Raw genomic sequence first — 21,958 nt, forward strand, 5'->3', positions numbered from 1 at the left:
AAGGTAACGACTTGGGGGACAGTCGGTGAAATCATTGAAATTATCAAATGTGTCGTCTGCTATCGTTTGGCCAACTTCTTAATCCACTGCCATGGCCACTGCCATTGCCACTGCTTCCCTTCCGTCCACTCCACCGATGGCTGCCAACTTGACGATGCCTCAAAATGGGGGCCATAAAATCAATTACACTGACAATTTTTGCATATCCTGATGGCTAACAAATATGTGGTAGTGTGGCACCGCCCCCTAACAAGATACGAGGAACCACAGCGGGAACGTGAAATAAAATAAGATACAAAACTGCACTGCAAAATGCACTCTCTCTTTCACTTTTTCGCAGACCCACACGCACATTCGCTTCCTGGAGGGAAGCTTCCTTTTCGCACTCACCTGCACTCACTCCAGGGTACATTGAATGGTGAGGTAGTGCTCTCTCTCCAGTTCATTGAGCTGTCACATGGATTACAGTTTAGCAGTGGAAGGATCTTCTTTCCAACTCACCTTACTCAACGTACATAGAATGACAGCCTTCCCTTCCGTCTTTCTAAGCTCTGACGCTCTCACGTACTTTTTGGGGTCGGAAACGATTCCTACTGGACGTTACACACATCCACTTTTACCACAAATCTAATATACCCCAATACTTATTTTGAGTATCGGGTATAAAAATGAAAAACGAAACGAAAATACGGCAAAAGGCAAAAGGAAAAAAGTTGGTGACGAAGCCAACAACACGCGGTGTTCCCAAGCGGTCCCTCATCTAAGTACTAACCGCTCCCGACGCTGCTTAATTTCGGTGATCGGACGAGAACCGATGTATTCAGCGTAGTATGGTCGTTGGCGAAAGCCTGGGAGCTGAACGTTGGTTTTCCTTTGCGTTCTGCCTTCGACTGGAGCATTCAGTCTGACCAAAACTAACAATATGATGTGTTTTTAGTTCAAACGACTAGACTAGGATCTGCTGGCAGGGATTGGATGTGATATGGGGTGCTTGTATTTATGCAATTATTTAGAAAGTGAAAACCAAATGCCGTTCCCCTTCGAACAGTAGTAATATAAATTTTAATAGTATCCATGTCCCTTAGCCAAAATATAATTCAAGGAAAATAAAAACGAAGCATCCGACGATCATACGGAGACAGACCCAGAGGGCTACTCCACCGATGGCACGCTGAGATGCGACTTCGAGGCGATGTGTTGCCACGAGGAAGTCGAGGACGATCCAGATGCCGATATTACAGTGGTGGAGGACACTAAGGATGTCCTTGAGGCTCCTTCAGATCAATCTTCACCACTCTAAAGCAGCATCCGCTGCTCTTATACTCCGCCTCGAAGAGAGCGGAGCAGACGTAGCCCTAATCCAGGAACCTTGGGTAGTGAGAGACAAGGTTTGTGGACTAGGGTCGAAGGAGTACAAGAAATTGTAGCTCAACATGAAGGTAAAACCCGCACCTGCATTCTCACCAGAAAGCACTTTAATATCTTTCTTCTCCATAGTTATAGCGATAGCGACAACACGGCGGCAAGCCTAGAGCTGAAAGGGACACATCTTAGGCTGATTTCGTCCTACATGGCCCATGAGGAAAACGATCCTCCAAAGGACCTTGTCCGCAAACTAGCCAGCGACAGCGAGAGGTCGGACATAGACCTACTGATAGGTTGCGATGCTAACGCTCACTACACTTAATGGGGGAGCTCGAACACAAATGTAAGGGGTGAGTCACTTTTCAGCTTTATCCTTAACTCTAATCTATTTATTTTTATCGGGGCAACGACCCCATTTTTATAATTAACGAGGGGGAACGTTGTGAGTTGCTGCGGACACCGCAACTCTACAGTTATACCCGATACTAAGTCAGTATGGCTCTCCTCCGGCAGACGCCGCTAATATTAAACGACACGACAAAGAGTGCGTGCGAGAGAGACAGAAAATCAGTCTGAGCGTGATGTCACGCGCTGCGTAGCCACTGCAAATTGATTTGTTCCTTTTGGCTACAAAAATTATCTGATCTGATCCAGATTCAGCAATCTGATAGATATGGTCGTTATCTATGATTCCCCGTTTTTAGTTTTCTCGAATCTGCAATATTGTGGATGCAACAGATTTTCGTCCTTTGTGTGGGCGGAAGGGGGTGGGGCGAAATTTTGAGATACACGTTTTATAGTGAGATCTAAGAGAAGTGCGGATTCTAAATTTGGTTACTCTAGCGTTAATAGTCTTTGAGATTTGTGAATATCCCCAGATTTGCATCCTTTGCGGGGGCGGAAGGGGGTGTGGCGAAATTTTGAAACAAACTCGTCTCGGTCTGATATATTAGGAGTGTGGATACCAAATTTGGTTGCTCTAGCTTTTATAGTCTCTGAGATCTAGGCGCTAATGTTTTACTCTAAGCAAAGCCGCCTATGCTACCTGTGTGTTAGAGAGAGACAGGGCGAGAAAAAATTAAATTGTTTTCGTGATGCTGGCTATAATAATAATACGATCCAATTCAGATTCTGCAGTCTAAAAGATATGGTCATTCTCTACGATTCTGCGTTTTTGGTTTTCTCGTATCTTTAAAATTGTGGATGCCACAGATTTTCGCCCTTTGTGGGGGCGGAAGTGGGCGGGGCAAAGTTTTGAAATATTTTTGTAGCAGTGACATATCACAGAAGTCTGGATCCAAAACATCGTTGCTCTAGCTCTTATAGTCTTTGAGCATTAGGCGCTGAAGGGGACGGACAGACGGACAGACGGACGGACGGACAGACGGACAGACGGACAGACAGACATGGCTCAATCGACTCGGCTATTGATGCTGATCAAGAATATATATACTTTATGGGGTCGGAAACGATTCCTTCTGGACGTTACACACATCCACTTTTACCACAAATCTAATATACCCCAATACTCATTTTGAGTATCGGGTATAAAAATGAAAAATGAAACGAAAATACGTCAAAAGGCAAAAAAGTTAGTGACGAAGCCAACAACACGCGGTGTTCCCAAGCGGTCCCCCATCTAAGTACTAACCGCGCCCGACGCTGCTTAATTTCGGTGATCGGACGAGAACCGATGTATTCAGCGTAGTATGGTCGTTGGCGAAAGCCTGGGAGCTGAACGTTGGTTTTCCTTTGCGATCTGCCTTCGACTGGAGCATTCAGTCTGACCAAAACTAACAATATGATGTGTTTTTAGTTCAAACGACTAGACTAGGATCTGCTGGCAGGGACTGGATGTGATATGTGGTGCCTGTATTTATGCAATTATTTAGAAATAATTGGCCCTGTAGAAGGTCCGTTGTGATGACGCATGGGCATGTGCCCCTTCCCAATGCCTAAAAACCGTGGAGAACAGGCTGCTGCAAATTAAGGGCAGTCCCATCCGGAGGCTTCTGTCGAGTAACTGCAGAGCACTGTGCTCTGCTGAGTCTATACAGCTCGGCTGAGCGCTTCTTCGATCGATATGGCCATATCAATCTTGAGATTTTACAGGAAACAGTTTGCTGCCATCTCCTATTGGCATTTTGCTCGAACAATTCTTGCGTGAGGAGCCTGCACGTAGCCAGATGCATCGCTACGTGCTTCCTCTCCGATAGGAGAGGTTTCGTAGTACCCTGCCTTTCTAGCTCGTCGGCGGCGTCGTTCCCCTCGATGATAAGGAGGAGGTCTAACTGCTCTGCGATCTCGTGCAGAGACCTGCGGCAGTCATTTACGGTCGCTGAGTTCGACGATATTGAGCCTAAAGCTTAAATAGCTGCTTGGCTGTCCGAGAAAACGCACACTAAGTGCGTGCCTAGAAGTAGTTTGGAGACGATGGAAATGGCCTCCTTCATGGCTACAACCTCCGCTTGAAACACACTCCAGTGGTCCGGGAGCCTGAAGCAGTGACTGATGTTCAGCTCGCTGCAGTAGACTCCGCCTCCCACGCGGCCGTCTAACTTAACCTGGTTCGCCCATCTCACAGTCCTCCCTAGGTGGGATTGATACCTGGAAAGGCGTCGAGAGGTGATCACTAGGAATACAGTAATCTGTCCCCTCTGGTAATTTCGGGAGTCTCGTCAGGATTCCCGAGTACCCAACCGCGGACGCTTTCCACAGTCTGGCTTCTCTCATTCTGAGTGCGGAAAGTGTTGCCACCTTCTTTCCCATGAGGTCTACAGGGAGAAGGTCCAGCACAGTATCCAGGGCTTCCCATGGAGTAGTGCGTAGCCCGCCGGTTATGCATAGCTCTGCCATGCGTTGAACTCTGCTGAGTTTATTGAGGCATGTCCTTTTGTCAAAGGCTGGCCACCATACCACCACTCCATAGAGCATGATCGGTCGTATGATGGCGGTGTAAAGCCACCGAACTATATAGGGTGTCATTCCCCATTTTATTCCGATGGCTTTCCTGCAAGTATAGAGGGCCTCTGTGGCTTTCTTTACTCTATTCTCTATGCTCAATTTCCAGTCGAGCTTTCTATCGAGGATTAGGCCAAGATACTTGGCGTTGTTGCTGAAGACTAGCGCTTCCACCACAAAACGCAGCCACCCCCCTCTATCTCCCTCAGCAGTGTGTTCACTGCCACGTTCCATAGGAGGGGCGAGAGGACTCCGCCCTGTGGTGTGCCTCTGCAGACGAATCTGGTGCATGTTGACGTCCCCAGTGATGCCTCAACCGTCCTGCATTGCAGAATCTGATCGATCAGGCTCACCGTCCGGGAGTCAACCCCCAGATCCGTCACTGCGCCCGTGATGGCGGTCGGAAGGATGTTGTTAAAAGCGCCTTCTATGTCGAAGAAGGCTAACAGGGTGTACTCCTTACAGTTGAGGGACGCTTCTATGATCGATGTGATCGTGTGTATGGCCGTTTCGGTGGATGTTCCTTTCCGATAGGCATGCTGGGAGTCTGAGATTAGACTAGGCGGAATATTGTAAGAGGCTTGTAGCTGAGCTAAGGGCGTAAACTAAATGGACCGCCAACGGCGTTGTATGGGCAGCCATAGTCTCGCTGCTACAGGGGGTTTTGGAGTCAGGGGCTCTAAAACGGTGTTCTGAAAGGTTGGCTCCCTCTGGGGGTGAGTTAGCGCTGATGGCAGTTGAAGAGAAAGAGGAGAAAGCGATGACTTCGAACGTCATCCAGCGGATCCGACCGGTCTCATAGTGGATGGGAGCGTGTACATCTTCCTTTTGGAATTTGGATGTCGCGCGACCAACATCGCCCCGAACAGGCTCAGCAAAAATCATTAACGAAAAAGTTCCAAAGTCAAGAAAAGAATATTGTCAAAGCGCGAGAGGTATCCAGCAGCAGCAAAGCAAAAGTCGCGGGACTAGGAAAACTGAAGCTAGGTCGGCCACTGGGGCCAAGATTGACGGATTTGGCGCCTAGCAATTTGGGCTGGCAAAGCAGCGGCGCTCCAAGCAGCTGATCCGTCGCAGCACAGAGAGAGGGAGCAGAGACGCAGAAAAAAATTCTGAGAGGCTCGACCTTCGCGGGCAGCCGGATCGACGTCGGTGAGGCGGCGGCCACAAAGCGGGACGGTCGATAATCCGCGATAGCGAAAAGTTCAGCAACCGGCGAAATACGAACGGAGAAAAAAGAGGAAAATCGCTCAAATCCTACCCAAACGTGCCCTATGCCAAATTAAGTTAACAAGGCCCAATTAAGATCCGCAGTTTACAAAGTGAAGGAAAGTGTTAGTGTGTTGTTGGAATTCAATACTCAGAGCTGCAAGGGTAATGCCCCAAACAAATAAAGAGGGCGAGCGGAGCCAAAGGTGATGCGCGCATAGGCAGAGAGTGAAAGCGGGGGAGAGAGAGAACACGTAAGCAGCAAAGGCAGAGCCCAATAGGAGAGCGAGCGAGCTATAAAAACGCTCGCCAGCAACGGAGCCGAAGGGGGCTGGCGATAAGCCGAGAGAAGTAGCATAAGTTAACATAAGAGTAAGCAGAATAGTACCGAGCAGCAGAACAGCTATTTAAGTTTACATATATATACATAAAAAAGAAATGCAGAAATTAAGAACAGCAGTGAGGGAGCATAGAGTAGGAAAAGAAGGGCACGAGGAAGAGTGAATATGAAACTAAAACAAATCCATAAATAGATAACCTTCCATGCACAGATCAAAACAAAAAAAATAACAAAAACCAATATGTTTATAACCGAAATGCAATAATAATACACCCGAACCCAAAATAGCAACCATCAGATAGCGCTTTCGACGGTGGATCCGCAGTAAAAGTGAGTTTATTTACTGGGTGTTTGATCACAATCATTTGGGCATGGAAGAAATTGTCTATGGGTGTTCCGACCAAATTGCCTTACCGTTTCGTAGCCCGTAAGAATCAACATTTATATTCTATCTTTAAATTTTAATCTTTACCATGGCACATTTATTCAAATACTAGTTTATAAGTTTACCTGATCCTAGTTCAAGGGAACCAGGCCCAGGTAGCCTATGGGAGGGAACATATACCCCGTATTTTTATACCCGATACTCAAAATGAGTATTGGGGTATATTAGATTTGTGGTAAAAGTGGATGTGTGTAACGTCCAGAAGGAATCGTTTCCGACCCTATAAAGTATATATATTCTTGATCAGCATCAATAGCCGAGTCGATTGAGCCCTGTCTGTCTGTCCGTCCGTCTGTCCGTCTGTCCGTCCCCTTCAGCGCCTAATGCTCAAAGACTATAAGAGCTAGAGCAACGATGTTTTGGATCCAGACTTCTGTGATATGTCACTGCTCCAAAAATATTTTAAAACTTTGCCCCGCCCACTTCCGCCCCCACAAAGGGCGAAAATCTGTGGCATCCACAATTTCGACGATACGAGAAAATCTGAACCAGATCGTATAATTATTACAGCCAGAATCACGAAAACAATATCACTCTTTCTCGCTCTGTCTCACTCTAACACACAGGTTTCATGGTCGGTTTTGACAATTGCAAAATATGAGTTCAAGGATCTCAGAACCTATAAAAGCCAGAGCAACCAAATTTGGTATCCACACTCCTGTGATATCGGACCTTGATCGTTTCCTGTCCAAATTTCGCCACACCCCCTTCCGCCCCCGCAAAGGACGAAAATCTGAGGCAACCACAAATCTCAGAGACTATTAAGGCTAGAGTAACCAAATTTGGTACACACACTCCTTTAAGATGTCACTATAAAACGTATATCTCAGAATTTCGCCCCACCCCCATCCGCCCCCACAAAGGACGAAAATCTGTTGCATCCACAATATTGCAGATTTGAGAAAACTAAAAACGCAGAATCATAGATAATGACCATATCTATTAGATTGCTGAATCTGGATCAGATCAGATCATTTTTATAGCCAAAAGGAACAAATCAATTTGCAGTGGCTACGCAGCGCCCGACGTCACGCTCAGACTGATTTTCTGTCTCTCTCGCACGCACTCTTTGTCGTGTCGTTAAATATTAGCGCCATCTGCCGGAGGAGAGCCATACTGACTTAGTATCGGGTATAACTGTAGAGTTGCGGTGTCCGCAGCAACTCACAACGTTCCCCCTCGTTATGTATAATTTAGTTCCAATAAATATCATTATAATGTTTAACTAACCCCCTCTTATGATCTCCCCTTCCAAGCCCCTGTAGCGCGTGTCGGCACACCAAGGGGTCATGGTCGACAGATAGATGTATGGAATGGCATGACCAAGGTAGGGTGGGCAAGGGGTCCTCGAAACAGCTGAGGATCGTCCGTCTGTCTTTTAGGTAATCGTCCGTGTTATGTGGTCATTTGTAGTGAACTTTGTCCGGTGAAGTGTATGCCTTGTTTTTTTCTTGCACGTTAAATTTAAAATAAAGAAAGTAAAGGGCCTCGGACTATGACAATAAAACAACTCCACCCCCTTGCGGACGAGCCAGCAGCCGGAAACAATACGTGCCGGTCATAGCCGAGTAATACCATCTCGCACAAGTACTCGTTACCCATTACAGTAATAATTAAGAAGATCTTTATTTTTGGCGCCCAACGTGGGGCCACCTTGGGTTGTACATCGGATTGACTCCGATTAATTAATACCAGGAGGACTCACACATTACATTGACCACAATTGTCTTCTTTCCCATCTGTCTTATTTACAACCTTGTATTGTCTGAGTGAATAGCGTATGGTAGCTGTCCGTAAAGTTTACGCTGGTTAGCGTATAGCTTTGATGGCAAATATCTGTTTCACTACAAAGTTTTCTGCGAGCATGGAACCATGACAAAAACTTGGAATGCAGGCAAATTAGCCTCAGAGGCGATAACCTGTCCAGTGAGATGTGGGTTCGAGCGGGATTTCTATATTTTCAACAAGTGAAGGGACGACTGGGATAGAATGCATAGGAATTCAGAATGGATCGGCTGCGAGCAGTTGCCTTCTGACCACATTTACCTAGCGATAGTTTTCACTTAACTTTATCTTTTATTTGTTTTGATGTTTTTGTTGAAAAGCCATTCTGACGATTGGAAATCAAGTTGATTCAACCTTAGGGATGAATCTCTGACCACGGCAGATGGACTGGAACGGAAACATGGCAGTTCTTCTATTTGTTTGTGATCGAGAAATTGAGTCGAGTAGGAAACAAGGAGAGTTATTTTTGTCATGAAATGCCTCCTCTCCACGATTCATATGTGTTGGTCAGTTTCACAAATTTGCTATTAGACGTTACCAAAAAAGCGGACAATTGGTGTGCAGCTTCTGCAGGGAGCTATTGGGAGTCGGGAGATCATTCTTTTCCTTTGATGTTATAATTTCAAAGAATTAAATTTCTTTATATATTTGTTTTATAGAAACATTTTTATATTTTTCTTCTATATTTTTTTTATAATTTTTTTTATATCTTATTTTTGTTATATTTTTTTTATATATACTCACATACATACATTCATTATACAGGCTACATAAATAGATTTGATACATTTATTGGGGTTTATTCCGCAATATGATGTAATTAATTCTGGGAAGAAATTAAATAGTTCTATGGATCTGGATAGATCGCCACGAAAAGGGGTGCCTCCTCGAAGCATAGAATGCAGCTTATGCAAGTCAGAGTTGGGAACTGGGGAAAATTATAAAACGAAGTGCGGACATCCGTTTCATAAGGCATGTATAAAAACGCATTTCATTCGGTATTCGGTTTGCATAGCTCAAACCATTACAAATCCAGCTAGCACATCTGTGTTAACGAGGCAGCAATCTAGACTCGTACCAATCCCAAGAGCAGATAGCTTATCAGATTTGGCCGAAACGAGAAGTGAAGAGCTAAGTGCGAGCGAGAACCCGTCCATCGTCGAGATGAGCCAGACGTCTGCCGAAATTGCAGCCAAGGCTCAAGGCTATGCAGAACGAGCTGTTAACTCAGTTGACAGAACAAATGGCGAATCTCATTCAAACCAATGTAGAAGCTCACATAAATAATATGGAGCAGCAAAGACAAACGCCAAATCCAAATACTAGCAGGAATACTTCTTTGGAGCAGCTACTAGGAATCAATGGGCAGCAACCAGATCCCGGGTTACCTCCGCGTGCTGCCCGATCGGTAAGTTCAGAATTGGCCCAAAGACCAGACAATGTAGGCCACATAATGTCGAACTGGAAATTAAGATTTTCAGGAACCACCGATACAATAGGAATTGTTAGGTATTATATTAATATCTATATACCGTCGCACCATCCAAGGGATATAGAATAAAAGAGAATCTTGAAGACAACGCGTGCTTAAGTCTGAGTGTCAATACACTACATAATTGGCGACGAGCATAAAATAAAACGTATTAATATACATACACATGTTAAAAGTGCATATAATATATGAATAGCAACATGACGAAAAATGAAGCACCAACATTCTATCAAATGGCAACAATTGCTGAGTTTTCGCCACACCAAGAAACGTTCTGCATTTGGAAGGAAAAATTCGACATACATTTGTGCGAATTGAATGTGAAAGAGGAAAACACAAAAAAGGCAGTTTTGTTGAAGTCGATCGGTACAGCGGCTTACACTGTACTACATAGTTTGTGCGATCCGGTATCACCCGTATCAAAAGCATACAAAGAATTATGTGAAATTTTAAAAACACACTACACACCACCTACACTCATATTCAGAGAAAGAAAAAAATTTCACATGTCCACAAAAAGTGAAGATGAGACTGTAGCGGAGTGGTATGCTCGAGTTAAACAATTGGCATTGGAATGCAAATTTGGCTCAAATCTGGAAGCGTTTGTATTAAACCAATTTGTGATGAGCCTTCCCAACCCCATATATGAAAGAATATGTGAAGAAGACGAAAATCTAACTCTGGCTGATGCACTCAAGAAGGCGATGATCATGGAGACGAAGATCAGCACAAGGAAGACAGAACACAACGTCAACTACATGCATCAAAAGAACGGGACTAGTCAATGGCAGAGGCAAAGAGGCGAGAACAGAGATCAAGCAAAGAGCAACGGCAGAAGTCATTTCAAGGGCAACCGAAACGTGAGTTACAGAGGCGGCAGAAGCGACGGTGACGGCGACGGCGAAAACGACTGCGACGCTGGCAGAGAAAAGAAGCAGCAGCCATGCACACACTGTGGCTGGCGAAATCATAACTCAAACAATTGCAAGTATAAGGCATGCAAATGTCACAGCTGTGGAAAAATAGGTCACTTGGCGAGCATCTGTAAAAATAAATCAAAAAAATCCGTAAATTATGTATCTCAAACAAAACATGACACCTATTCTGTTAATAATTTTGATAATGATAATTATAACTTTTCTATCTATAGCGTTGATACAACCTCAACTAGTGGAGTGTATTATTTACCTGTAAAAATTGATGGAAACATAACGAAAATTGCTTGCGACACTGGTGCACCGTGCACATTGGTTCCAAAAACATTTTACGAAAGCTTAAATACCAGCAGACCACTTAGAAAATGTCTAGTTCCATATGTAGATTACAATGGAGATTCAATCAAAGTTATTGGTGAGTACGATGCAACGATCGAATATCGAGGTCTAAAAAAACAAATTGTTGTTGTTGTAACCAATGCAGTGAGTCCACCTTTGCTAGGTAGAACATTTTTGAGAACTTTTAATTTTGAGTTAATGCAGGTGAACAATGTGTACGTAAATGAACCAAATTCTGTAATTACAGAACAGATTAAATCGGAGTTTGCTGAAGTTTTTGAGCCTCGTTTAGGTTCATATACTACGAATACGATATCGTTACTATTAAAAGAAGATGCAAAACCAATATTTTTCAAGCCTAGGTCAGTACCATTAGCATGGAAAGAAAAGATTGAAGTGCAGTTACGAAAATTCATAGATGATGGAATTTTAGAGCAAGTTGTTAGTTCTGAATGGGCAACACCATTGGTACCGATTTTAAAACCAAACGGTGACATACGAATTTGTGGTGACTATAAGGTTACATTAAACCGGTCTTTAGTCGACGTAAAGTATCCACTACCTCGAATAGACGACATTTTTGCAGCGCTTGAAGGGGGTACACTGTATTCAAAACTTGACCTGTCAAATGCTTACAATCAGCTAAATTTAGATGAGCAATCTCAAAATTTGTGTACTTGGAGCACACATATTGGACTATTGAAAGTTAAACGCTTACCATTTGGTATAAAAACTGCAGCAGCTATTTTTCAAAAAACAATGGAAGGGTTGTTTCAGGGTATGCGAGGAGTTGTGGTTTATCAAGATGACATAACAGTTACAGGACGAGATCTTCAAGAACATATTTCAAACCTAAAAGCTGTGCTTAGAAAACTGAAATCAGTTGGACTTAAATTAAATGACAAGAAATGTGAGTTCTTTAAATCCAAAATTTGTTACCTAGGATTTTCAATTGACAGGATAGGACTGAGCAAAAACAATGATAGAGTTGCGAGTGTATTGTTTGCACCGGCTCCGGAAAACGTATCACAGCTTAGAGCTTTCATAGGCATGGTAAATTATTATTCAAAGTTTATCAATAACTTCGCTCAGATAATGAGTCCTTTATATGCATTATTAAAGAAAAATACAAAATTTAATTGGACACGCGAATGTCAGAGTGCATATGAAGAGGTAAAGAAAGAAGTAACTTCTGAACAAGTTTTAGTTCACTACAACCCAGATCAACCGTTAGTATTAACGACTGATGCTAGCAGTCATGCAGTTTCAGGTGTTTTATCACATAAATGCAATGAAGATATCAAACCAATAGCATTTGTATCAAGAGCATTATCCAAAAGCGAGCATAATTACAGTACAATCGAGAAAGAGGCCCTGGCTATAGTGTTCTGTGTGAGTAAATTAAGACAGTATCTTTTAGGAAACAAGTTCATCCTTCGAACAGATCACAAACCATTACTAAGCATATTTGGAGACCTGAAAGGACTTCCATTGATGGCCTCTGCACGAATGCAAAGATGGGCACTGACTTTGTCAGGTTTTCAATATACAGTTGAACACATAAAGGGGACCTTAAATATAGCAGATGGACTCTCAAGAATGCCTCAATTGGAAACGGCTGTACCAAACGAAGACTATAATTACATACATTTTATACAGTCCGAAAAGGTGTTCAAAATTAGCTTCAAAGAAATAGCTCGTGAAACACGACGTGACCCAATATTATCAAAAGTTTGTGAGGCAATTAACACTGGTTCGAAGACAAGATTAAATGGCAGCGAGTTTTCTGCCTACATCTCTAAAACAAATGAACTTTCAGTGGAATATGATTGTATCTTATGGGGACACAGAGTAGTAATTCCAACCAAACTGAGACAAGCTATTTTAGCAGAATTTCATGCATCGCATTTGGGAATAGTAAAAACCAAAATGTTAGCACGTTCTTATGTGTGGTGGCCTTGCATGGATTCTGAAATTGAGAAATTAATTCGAGATTGTATTCCTTGTCAGGAACTACAATCAAGTCCAGAAAAGAGTCTGTTAATACCGTGGAAATCCACAGGAAAGGCTTGGAGTCGAGTACACATAGACTTTGCAGGACCAATTAGAGGTTTTCATTTATTGGTTATTATAGATTCTTATACAAAATGGGCAGAAGTATTCAAAACGAAGGAAATAACTTCATTGTTTACTATCAACAAGCTTAGAGAAGTATTTTGTCGATATGGTTTACCAGACGTGTTAGTTAGTGACAATGGACGACAGTTTACTTCTGATGATTTTAAAACGTTTATGAAAAACAATGGTGTTAATCACATTTTTACTGCTCCAGGACATCCAGCGACTAATGGTCAAGCAGAAAATTTTGTAAAGACTGTTAAGAAATCACTATATGCAAACATAAAGGCTAATGAAAGACAAGATTTTAATACAATTTTAAATAGATTTTTGATCGATTACAGAAATACGATTCATTGTACTACGGGCGAATCTCCTGCTAAATTATTTTTTGGTCGTACACTAAAAACAAGATTTTCGTTGTAAAAACCACCTACGGTCGAAAGCATAATAAATAAAAAACAGACTGAGTGTGTTGTAAATCACAAAGGTAGACGAAGCACAGAATTTTTAAAGGGTCAAAAAGTTATGGTTAGGGACTACAAAAATCCTAACAAAGCAAGCTGGACTCAGGCAACTGTAAAACAACAACTGGGCCCGCGTTCGTATTGTTGTATTTTGGCGAACAATAACAGAGAAATAAAACGTCACCTGGATCAAATTAGAAACCAAAGCACTAACAATCAAACATCGCCTAATGCGAAAACACCTGATGTCGAAAGCAATTGTTCAGTAGATGACAATTCCAAAACCAACAATGAACAAATAGTTTCTCAACAAACACCCACCAGGAGAGAGTTGAGACCACGTGAGGCAGGGAAGGTAGTAAAGCGTATTTAACAATAAAATAATATAAAGAAAGGAATTATGAAATCAAATTATGTACAAATTAAACACTGAAACAAATACTAAATAGATTAAGAAGAAAGAAAAATACGAAATCACATAAATTTTATATACGCTAATTAGATTAAGTACACAAATCAAATTGTTATAAGAAAATAGATTTGTAAATGACATGTATATTAAACATCTAAGGAGAGGCGTGTTAGGTATTATATTAATATCTATATACGGTCACACCATCCAAGGGATATAGAATAAAAGAGAATCTTGAAGACAACGCGTGCTTAAGTCTGAGTGTCAATACACTACAGGAATCGATAGCTTTATCTATAGAGTTTAGAGCCCTTACTCATCAGACGTTAGAGGGAAATTTCTCACTTCTGTGTGGTAATGCGAATTCGCTATTTGATGGCAAGGCATCTGATTTCTTTTGGCGATACCACAAGTCGGTAGGAGTAGTTCGTTGGCAGGAGCTTTGTGCTGCGTTGAGGAAGCAATTCCGAGACTCCAGAACGGATGTGGATATCCGCCAAATGATAAGGGATAGGAAACAGAGGGAAAAAGAAACGTTCGAAAGTTTCTACGATGCCATCCTAAAGCTAACTGATAGACTCGACCAGCCTCTTAGTGAGAAGACGCTGATTGAAATTGTGAGGCGTAATTTACGTCCGGAAATTCAGCATGAAATTCTTAACATACGGGTAGATTCGATGGAAACCTTGAGGGATATATGCAGGAAGAGGGAATGCTTTTTAGAAGAAGTCCGTAAGAATCATGGTTATCAGAAACCATCGGTCTTTAAGAAGCAGATATCAGAGCTCTGGGAGGAAGCAAACATCGATGATGCCGTAGAATTTTCTGAAGGAGAGGTAGAGGATGAGATAGGCGCTTTTGCTCTCGTATGCTGGAATTGCAGGAAGGAGGGGCATAGGTATCAAGACTGCGCGGAAAAAAGGAAATTTTTTTGCTATGGATGCGGTATTCCTAATGCCTATAAACCTTCATGTGCGCGATACCAAAAAAACGCGCAAAGGAGCACTGCAGCATCTCGTCCACTGACCAGTGTTCCCAACCGGCAAGCGGCGACAAAGGAGTGAGGATATAGAGCAGTGGAGGGGAGCGGGAAATGACACACTCCCTTTCGGCTGGTCAGCCAGAGTATTTTTGGCATACTAAGCTGGAAAATATTGGGAAGATTGGGTTTCCGAGCTTTGGCGACAAAGCAAAGACAAGTTCTCGCAGCAGTCGGCGGTTAAAAAATTCTGGGAGTCAGTAAAGTACATAAATAGCATTAGAAGAAACAAAGAGACAAACGCCCTTATGCTGAAGTTGGTCTTCTGGATAATAAGCGAGTGGGTTTGCTCGATACAGGAGCTGCTCTGACTTGCATCGGAGGGAACTGGCCAAAGAATATATTATCAGCAGGAAGCCGTTTAAAAAGGTGCTGTCCAAGGCATGCACCGCTGATGGAAGTCATCAGAAAATAGTTGGTAAATTTAGGACTAGTATAGAGTATAAAGGTATAAGTAAAGAATTAGATATATACGTAATCCCTTCGTTAAGACAGGATGTTTATTTAGGAATTGATTTTTGGATGTCGTTCGATCTTTTGCCCCCACCCTTAGAGTTGGCAGAAATATCAGCCGCCACAGAGCAGCACTTTCTGACAGACATTCAGGAATTGAAATTGCAGGGAATGGTCCAACGTTTTCCATCATTTGCGACATCGGGTCTCGGGAAAACTTCGGTGTTGTCACACTCAATAGACACTGGAAACGCGAAGCCCGTTAAGCAGCGTCATTTTCCAGTTTCCCCGGCAATTGAGAAGTTATTGTACACTGAGATTGACAGGATGCTTCAACTAGGAGTGATTGAAGAATCTGAGAGTCCTTGGTCCTCGCCAGTAGTACTTGTCCGGAAACCGGGAAAAGTCAGAGTTTGTTTGGACAGCAGAAAAGTGAATGAGGTTACGGAAAAAGATGCGTACCCCCTTCCCCAAATAGATGGCATTCTCAGCCATACCGAAGGCAGTGTTCATAAGTAGTCTCGATCTGAAGGATGCATATTGGCAGATCCCCTTGGATCCGGCATCTAGGTGTAAAACTGCATTCACGGTTCGAGGGAGGCCCTTGTATTATTATAAAGTCATGCCGTTTGGTCTCTGTAATGCCTCTTAAACCATGACACGCTTAATGGATAAAGTCATTCCTGCGTCGCTTAGAAACGAAGTCTTCGTTTATTTGGACGACTTATTGCTGGTGTCAGATACGTTTGAGAGACATTTACTCGTTTTGGACACCGTGGCCTCGCGGATTCGGGAAGCTGGCTTGACCTTAAATATCGAGAAAAGTAAATTCTGTGTGCGCTCTGTGAGATACCTAGGGCATATAATAGGAGAGGGTGGTATTCGCACTGACCCCGAAAAAGTCTCGACTATTTCGGATTTTCCATTGCCGACGTCGTTGAAAGCGTTGAGAAGCTTTCTGGGATTGGCAGGATGGTATCGAAAATTCATTATCAACTTTGCGTCTGTATCCGCCCCGTTGACCGACCTATTAAAGCCGAAGAAAAAATTCGTGATGACAACAGAAGGCAAGGAAGCTTTTGAGCGGTTAAAGGGCATGCTTTGCAGTGCTTAAAAAGATTCAGAGCCTATGTAGAGGGTCAGGAGTTCACTGTAATTACGGATCACGCCTCGCTGAAATGGCTCATGTCTCAAAGTGATTTGAATTCGAGGTTAGCGAGATGGGCTTTAAAACTGCAAGGTTTCCGGTTCAGTATCCAACACAGAAGAGGGAAGCTGAATGTTGTTCCGGATGCCTTGTCCAGGGTCCCATATGACCAAGTGGCTGCAGTGTATTTCAGCAATGGCTTGCTGGTGGACATTGAGTCAGCTCATTTCAAATCGGGAGAATATTTGGAACTGATAGAGGGAATTAAGAGCAATATGGCTCAACTGCCCGACCTTAAAATAGTTGATTCTCTGATCTATCGGCGATCCGAGCATGTAAAAGGAGACCTTAACGACGCGTTTGCTTGGAAGTTGTGGGTACCCAGGGGGATGGTCAAAGAAGTGCTAAAGAGAGCACACGATGATCCGCTGGCTTCCCATGGTGGAGTCCACAAGACACTCGAGCGGATCCGGCGTTATTATTTCTGGCCCGGACTCGTCAATGACGTAAAAGACTACGTGGCAGCCTGCGAGCAATGTAAAATGTCAAAAGCTCAAAACGCTCCGTTACGTCCACCGATGGGAAAAGCGGCCGAGTCGCAAAGGTTCTTCCAGCGTCTCTATATTGATTTCTTAGGTCCGTATCCTAGGTCTCGCAGTGGAAATATAGGAATTTTTATTGTCCTGGACCATTATTCGAAATTTGTTTTCCTCAAGGCTGTAAAAAAATTAAATGCTGCTGTTGTGCTGAGGTATTTAGAGGAGGAGTTATTCCATACTTTCGGAGTTCCAGAGGGAATTGTATCTGACAACGGATCGCAATTTCGATCCGAGAAGTTTCAAGGCCTGCTCAGAAGGCATCGAATAACGCACACGCTAACAGCTGTCCACGCTCCCCAAGCCAATGCTTCGGAGCGGGTCAACCGTTGCTGCCATTCGGTCGTATATTCGCAGTGACCAGAAAGACTAGGATGAGAGTCTTAGCAAAATATGCTGTGCGTTGAGATCGGCGGTTCACTCAGGGTTAGGATCCACGCCCTACTATATGGTTTTCGGCCAGCAGATGGTGTCTTCAGGCGCAACGTATTCTTTGCTGAGGAAATTGGGGATGTTAGAGGACAAGGCAGCGACCTTCACACGTGAGGATTCATTGGATATCGTCAGAAAGAGAGCGTGTGAAGTGATGCGGAAGCAATGTGAGCGAAATCGACGGCATAATGACCTGAGGGCACAGGAAGTATCGTACCAGGTGGGGCAGGAAGTGCTACGGCGAAATTTTAAACAAAGCAATTTTCAAGCCGGCTACAACGCTAAGCTAGGGCCAATGTTTCTTAAGGCGCGAGTTAGACGGAAAGTGGGGAACTCGATTTATGAGCTGGAAGATCTGCAAGGAAAGCTCATCGGAAGGTACCACGGGAAGGATATCCGGCAAATGTAGCGACAAGCCAGTCAGCCTTGTGGATTCCTCAAGGCAGGCAATATCCCCAAGTCTGACTTTGGCAGGGGGGATTTTGTAAGAGGCTTGTAGCTGAGCTAAGGGCGAAAACTAAATGGACCGCCAACGGCGTTGTATGGGCAGCCATAGTCTCGCTGCTACAGGGGGTTTTGGAGTCAGGGGCTCTAAAACGGTGTTCTGAAAGGTTGGCTCCCTCTGGGGGTGAGTTAGCGCTGATGGCAGTTGAAGAGAAAGAGGAGAAAGCGATGACATTCGAACGTCATCCAGCGGATCCGACCGGTCTCATAGTGGATGGGAGCGTGTACATCTTCCTTTTGGAATTTGGATGTCGCGCGACCAACATCGCCCCGAACAGGCTCAGCAAAAATCATTAAGGAAAAAGTTCCAAAGTCAAGAAAATAATATTGTCAAAGCGCGAGAGGTATCCAGCAGCAGCAAAGCAAAAGTCGCGGGACTAGGAAAACTGAAGCTAGGTCGGCCACTGGGGCCAAGATTGACGGATTTGGCGCCTAGCAATTTGGGCTGGCAAAGCAGCGGCGCTCCAAGCAGCTGATCCGTCGCAGCACAGAGAGAGGGAGCAGAGACGCAGAAAAAAATTCTGAGAGGCTCGACCTTCGCGGGCAGCCGGATCGACGTCGGTGAGGCGGCGGCCACAAAGCGGGACGGTCGATAATCCGCGATAGCGAAAAGTTCAGCAACCGGCGAAATACGAACGGAGAAAAAAGAGGAAAATCGCTCAAATCCTACCCAAACGTGCCCTATGCCAAATTAAGTTAACAAGGCCCAATTAAGATCCGCAGTTTACAAAGTGAAGGAAAGTGTTAGTGTGTTGTTGGAATTCAATACTCAGAGCTGCAAGGGTAATGCCCCAAACAAATAAAGAGGGCGAGCGGAGCCAAAGGTGATGCGCGCATAGGCAGAGAGTGAAAGCGGGGGAGAGAGAGAACACGTAAGCAGCAAAGGCAGAGCCCAATAGGAGAGCGAGCGAGCTATAAAAACGCTCGCCAGCAACGGAGCCGAAGGGGGCTGGCGATAAGCCGAGAGAAGTAGCATAAGTTAACATAAGAGTAAGCAGAATAGTACCGAGCAGCAGAACAGCTATTTAAGTTTACATATATATACATAAAAAAGAAATGCAGAAATTAAGAACAGCAGTGAGGGAGCATAGAGTAGGAAAAGAAGGGCACGAGGAAGAGTGAATATGAAACTAAAACAAATCCATAAATAGATAACCTTCCATGCACAGATCAAAACAAAAAAAATAACAAAAACCAATATGTTTATAACCGAAATGCAATAATAATACACCCGAACCCAAAATATCATATTAACTACAGTTTTGCAGCAACCATCAGATAGCGCTTTCGACGGTGGATCCGCACTAAAAGTGAGTTTATTTACTAGGTGTTTGATCACAATCATTTGGGCATGGAAGAAATTGTCTATGGGTGTTCCGACCAAATTGCCTTACCGTTTCGTAGCCCGTAAGAATCAACATTTATATTCTATCTTTAAATTTCAATCTTTACCATGGCACATTTATTCAAATACTAGTTTATAAGTTTACCTGATCCTAGTTCAAGGGAACCAGGCCCAGGTAGCCTATGGGAGGGAACATATACCCCGTATTTTTATGTATAATTTAGTTCCAATAAATATCATTATAATGTTTAACTAACCCCTTCTTATGATCTCCCCTTCCAAGCCCCTGTAGCGCGTGTCGGCACACCAAGGGGTCATGGTCGACAGATAGATGTATGGAATGGCATGACCAAGGTAGGGTGGGCAAGGGGTCCTCGAAACAGCTGAGGATCGTCCGTCTGTCTTTTAGGTAATCGTCCGTGTTATGTGGTCATTTGTAGTGAACTTTGTCCGGTGAAGTGTATGGCTTGTTTTTTTCTTGCACGTTAAATTTAAAATAAAGAAAGTAAAGGGCCTCGGACTATGACAATAAAACAACTCCACCCCCTTGCCAACGAGCCAGCAGCCGGAAACAATACGTGCCGGTCATAGCCGAGTAATACCATCTCGCCCAAGTACTCGTTACCCATTACAATATTTAACGTGAGATGCATCCCCAACAGCCGTTCCATCGTCTTCAGAAGGAAGGACGATAGACTTATGGGTCTGAAATCTTTGGGGCAGTGTGCGAGGGCTTGCCTGCCTTGGGGATGAAGACGACTTTGGTATGAAGACAGGTTCCCGGGATATATCCATGGGAGAAGATTCCCTCGTATATCCTTTTGAGCCAATTAGTGGCTTTTTGTCCAGCGTGAATCAGTTGGGCAGGGATGTCATCTGGTCCCGCAGACTTGTATGGTTTGAAGCTTTTGATTGCCCGGGAAATGTTCTCCTGGCTAGGGCATATAATAGGAGAGGGTGGTATTCGCACTGACCCCGAAAAAGTCTCGACTATTTCGGATTTTCCATTGCCGACGTCGTTGAAAGCGTTGAGAAGCTTTCTGGGATTGGCAGGATGGTATCGAAAATTCATGATCAACTTTGCGTCTGTATCCGCCCCGTTGACCGACCTATTAAAGCCAAGGAAAAAATTCGTGATGACAACAGAAGGCAAGGAAGCTTTTGAGCGGTTAAAGGGCATGCTTTGCAGTGCTTAAAAAGATTCAGAGCCTATGTAGAGGGTCAGGAGTTCACTGTAATTACGGATCACGCCTCGCTGAAATGGCTCATGTCTCAAAGTGATTTGAATTCGAGGTTAGCGAGATGGGCTTTAAAACTGCAAGGTTTCCGGTTCAGTATCCAACACAGAAGAGGGAAGCTGAATGTTGTTCCGGATGCCTTGTCCAGGGTCCCATATGACCAAGTGGCTGCAGTGTATTTCAGCAATGGCTTGCTGGTGGACATTGAGTCAGCTCATTTCAAATCGGGAGAATATTTGGAACTGATAGAGGGAATTAAGAGCAATATGGCTCAACTGCCCGACCTTAAAATAGTTGATTCTCTGATCTATCGGCGATCCGAGCATGTAAAAGGAGACCTTAACGACGCGTTTGCTTGGAAGTTGTGGGTACCCAGGGGGATGGTCAAAGAAGTGCTAAAGAGAGCACACGATGATCCGCTGGCTTCCCATGGTGGAGTCCACAAGACACTCGAGCGGATCCGGCGTTATTATTTCTGGCCCGGACTCGTCAATGACGTAAAAGACTACGTGGCAGCCTGCGAGCAATGTAAAATGTCAAAAGCTCAAAACGCTCCGTTACGTCCACCGATGGGAAAAGCGGCCGAGTCGCAAAGGTTCTTCCAGCGTCTCTATATTGATTTCTTAGGTCCGTATCCTAGGTCTCGCAGTGGAAATATAGGAATTTTTATTGTCCTGGACCATTATTCGAAATTTGTTTTCCTCAAGGCTGTAAAAAAATTAAATGCTGCTGTTGTGCTGAGGTATTTAGAGGAGGAGTTATTCCATACTTTCGGAGTTCCAGAGGGAATTGTATCTGACAACGGATCGCAATTTCGATCCGAGAAGTTTCAAGGCCTGCTCAGAAGGCATCGAATAACGCACACGCTAACAGCTGTCCACGCTCCCCAAGCCAATGCTTCGGAGCGGGTCAACCGTTGCTGCCATTCGGTCGTATATTCGCAGTGACCAGAAAGACTAGGATGAGAGTCTTAGCAAAATATGCTGTGCGTTGAGATCGGCGGTTCACTCAGGGTTAGGATCCACGCCCTACTATATGGTTTTCGGCCAGCAGATGGTGTCTTCAGGCGCAACGTATTCTTTGCTGAGGAAATTGGGGATGTTAGAGGACAAGGCAGCGACCTTCACACGTGAGGATTCATTGGATATCGTCAGAAAGAGAGCGTGTGAAGTGATGCGGAAGCAATGTGAGCGAAATCGACGGCATAATGACCTGAGGGCACAGGAAGTATCGTACCAGGTGGGGCAGGAAGTGCTACGGCGAAATTTTAAACAAAGCAATTTTCAAGCCGGCTACAACGCTAAGCTAGGGCCAATGTTTCTTAAGGCGCGAGTTA

The 21,958-nt window shown here is 44.0% G+C and overlaps 1 non-coding gene and 1 pseudogene across 1 annotated transcript; both read right to left on the bottom strand.

Moving 5' to 3' along the window:
- Positions 1–723: 723 nt before the first annotated feature.
- On the bottom strand, positions 724–842 carry LOC6603682 (annotated as a pseudogene).
- A 2,125-nt stretch (positions 843–2,967) lies between these two features.
- On the bottom strand, positions 2,968–3,086 carry LOC6603685. Its single transcript, XR_048215.1, has one exon. It is a non-coding gene; the product is annotated as a 5S ribosomal RNA (ribosomal RNA).
- Between the last annotated feature and the right edge of the window lie 18,872 nt (positions 3,087–21,958).

Source organism: Drosophila persimilis, unplaced genomic scaffold (assembly GCF_003286085.1).
Source record: "Drosophila persimilis strain 14011-0111.01,24,50 unplaced genomic scaffold, DperRS2 tig00000697-arrow-arrow-pilon, whole genome shotgun sequence".
Taxonomy (NCBI): Eukaryota; Metazoa; Arthropoda; class Insecta; order Diptera; family Drosophilidae; genus Drosophila; species Drosophila persimilis.